We start from the raw sequence: 3,751 nt of genomic DNA, 5'->3' as shown, positions 1-3,751 counted from the left end.
AGCTGTGTTCAGCCATGTGGGGGTGTCCAGGGCTTTAACCACCATGCCACCTGTTTGTTGGTCCCCAGATCCAGCTTTCTTAAATACCATACCCTATTTTCTTTTCCTTTCTTTTTTTTTTCCCATAGGGTGTATGCACTTGTCAGAGAGAGAGAGACAGAGAGAGAGAGAGAGGGGGAGAGAGAGAGAGGGAGATGGAAAGTGAGAAGTCACCTCTTAGTGGGGATGGCCATGCCACAATCCCTTCTCCTTAGGCCTCCTCTTGGGATTTCGGGCACATACGTACATGCATTTGGCATGATCCTCAAGCTGCAGGGTCCAGATTCAAACCGTGCAGTTGGCCACATGGGATCCAGCTGCCTTAACCTCCATGCCAATGGGCTGGCCCTGCAACAAACTTGTTTTAAAAGTTTATTTATTTACTTCATCCATTACAGAAAGAGAGAGAGGCACCCTTAACAGGGTCTTCATGTTGATCTTCCCCGCAGCCTCAGCGTGTGTCCAGCAGGTACAGAGACCTAGCAATGTAAACCCAGGATCTCCCATATGGTTTCAGCCTTGCAGAACATTGGTTACTACTTGTGCCACCATGGCTGATCTGCAACAAACTTTTAAAAGTCAATTTTACTGGGAACCAGCAGTTAGCGTAATGGCTATATCGCTGGACTCCCACTCAACCGCGGTTCGAGTCCCGGACCCGGTGGCTTAAAACTCACGCCGGGCTCGTGTGCATACGTGCTCAAGATCCTGAGAGGAGAATGGAGGAGAAGGGATTGCAGCATGACCATCTCCCGTGGGGGGTGATTTCTCGCTTTCTGTCTCTATGTCTCTCTCTGTCTGTCTGGCAAGCGCACGCGCCCTATAGCGAAAAACCTCTCCAAAAAAAAAAAAGTCAATTTTACTTTGAAACAATTATATACTTACAGAATAGCTGCAAGAATAACACATAACTTTACCCAGTGATCTCATTAAAGTTTAGTCAGTTGTCCCACAATACACTTTAGTGCAAGAGATTCAGTCTAGGGTCTCTTAAGCAACCAACATTTATTGAGCACTCGTTAGTATTGGATCATGTAACAGATTCCTAACTGGTCTCTGATTTGCAACCACTGACCTGCTATAGCCCCAAACAGTAGCCAGAGTGATCCTTTTAAAGCAAATTATATCTGGGCTGGCAGGTGGTGTGGTAGTTAAGGGCGCTGAACTCCCATGTGGCTGAAACTTGTGGCTTGCTTTCTCACTTTCCCTCTGTCCCTCTCTGGTCAAATTAAAACAAATAAATAAAGTTAAACAACAAAAACCAATTTTAAAGTAGGGATTGCTCATTCTCTCTTTCCTTTTCTTTTTTTCTTTTTTCTTTTTTTTCTTTTTTGACTAGAGAGGGAGAGAGAGAGAGAGAGAAAATAAGCTGCCAAGTCTGGGACTTGAACCATGGTCAGGCTATGTGGGAGTCCAGCATCCTTAACTACCTGCTGGTCCCCAAAGCAATTCTTTAAAAAAATCAGATCATTTTATTTCTCAGATTGAAACTTTACAAGAGCCACTCACTTTTTTAAAAGTAAAAAAAAAAGAAATCAAAGTTCTGCTTTTATCTTTTTTTTTTTTTTTAATTTGCCAGAGAGCACATGTGCTAGTGAGAAACAGAGAGGAAAAGTGAGCACCTCCTATGGGGAATAGTCACACACAACAGGATTCTCTTCTCTGCCATTTCTCCCTCCTTTCAGGATTTTGGGCACCAAGATGTATACACACATGCCTAGCATGTTTCTTCCTTTCTTTTTTTTTTTTTTTTCTTTTTTTTGGAGAGGTTTTTGCTATAGGGTGTGTGTGCTCGCCAGAAAGACAGAGAGAGAGAAAGTGAAAAATTATCCCCCCGGGGGGATGGTCAAGCCGCAATCCCTTCTCCTCCATGCTCCTCTCAAGATCTTGGGCACGCACACACACGCGCCTGGCATGAATTTAAGCCACTTGGTCCGGGACTCAGACCGTGGTTGACTACATGGGAGTCCAGTGACATAGCCATTATGCTAACTGCTGGTCCCACCTGGCACGTTTCTCAAGCCATTGGATCTGGAATTTGAACTGTGCAATTGGCCATGTAGGACCCAGCCGCTTTAACCACCATGACACAGGCTGGCCCTCTGAATTGCTTTTCTTCTTTACTCACCTTGTTCCAATCACACTAATCTTGCTATTTCCCAAAGAGTCTAGGTATGTGTCTATCTTAGGATTTTTGCATCAGCTTCTCTCCAGCATCTGTATGGCTCCTCATATATTTATTTTTTAATTTTGTTTAAAGAGGTTTTTGCCTTAGGACACGTACACTTACTGGAGAGAGGGAGAGAGAGAGAGAGAGAGAGAAAGTGAGAAATCTACCTCCCTGGGTGGGATGGCCACATTGCAATCCCTCTACTTCATTCTCTTTCTGGGCTCTTGGGCATGCACGCACATGTGCCCAGTGTAAGTTTCAAGCAATCAGGTCTGGGACTCACGCTGTAGCTGGCTATGTTGGGGTCCAGTGATGTAACCACTATGCCATCTGCTGGCCCCCTTCTGTTGTTTTTTAAAAATGCATCACCCCATCTTCCTTGTTCTATTGGTCCCTCCTTGCAGCACTTACCACTTTCTAATATGCTTATACAGTTCACTTGTTAAATTACTGTCATGTTATGTCTTGCTTTACTAGAATGTAAGCTGTATGTTGAGAATAGAGGTCTTTTCTATTTGTTCACTGTCCCATGTGCCTACAACTGTACCTGGTATGTAGCTCAAAAAGTAGCTGTTGGATGAAGGAACTTTGAAGAATAATGTCAGGTACTGTCCTTGGTACTGGGGATACAACAAAAACTCCTTAATCTTGTGGCAATCAGATATAAGTATGCTTAAATCAGCAGATCTGTTTTTCCAATCTTAGCTGCACCGTGTATTGCCTGTGGGATTTGGGCTAAGTTACTTACTGGAACTGAACCTTGCTTTCCTATCAATAATTGTGGATATTAAACAAGAAAACAACACTTGTATAGCATAAGAGAATCTCTTTAAACTTGTAAACCGGCCGGCATGTGACGTGTTAGTTAAGAGGCAGTACTTCTCCACAGCCAGCCGCCAGCAGTTCAAGTCCCAGCCCTGGTGGCTTGCCTTCTCACTTTCTCTCTCTCTCTCTCTCCCTGTCTCTTTCTGTTCAAGGTAAAAAGTAATAATAATAAATAAAATTAAATAAATAGATAATTCTAAAAAAGCTTGTTAACCTTCCTGCCAGGCTAGAGTATGGAGAGCCTAACATACCTGCCACAGGGTTAGGCAAGGTTTTCACAAGGCCTTGGAAAGGCGCTGATTCAGAATGTTCTGGTGAGAGTGGTTTAAAAGGTCAGAATGAAAAATCAGGGAATGGTAGGTCACTTGCTCCGCCGTTTTGTACAGGAAGACCCTCGCTTGGACCCCAGAGCGGAAAGTCTGGAGGAAGGGTAGAAGAGAGCATCTGTAGCTGGCCATAATCGAAAACTACAAATCCCAGAATGCCCCGCGACAGACAACTACGGGTCCTGGCTGATTTCGCTTTTTGGCCCGAGGAGGTTCCAGAGGGCTTTCAGCCAGAGAGGGCGTGAGGAGTGCGAAAGTAGCGAGAATTGGGTCGAGCCTTAACGTGCCTGCGCAGACGCCACTCGCGGGCCGGACGTGACGTAGGGAGAGTTCCGGCTTCGGCCTCCGCCGCCGCCGCCGCTACTACAGCCGCCGCCCCCCGCGCCCCCGG

Source organism: Tupaia chinensis, unplaced genomic scaffold, assembly GCF_000334495.1.
Source record: "Tupaia chinensis unplaced genomic scaffold, TupChi_1.0 Scaffold000575_1, whole genome shotgun sequence".
Lineage (NCBI taxonomy): Eukaryota > Metazoa > Chordata > Mammalia > Scandentia > Tupaiidae > Tupaia > Tupaia belangeri.
This window is presented reverse-complemented; position numbering follows the sequence as displayed.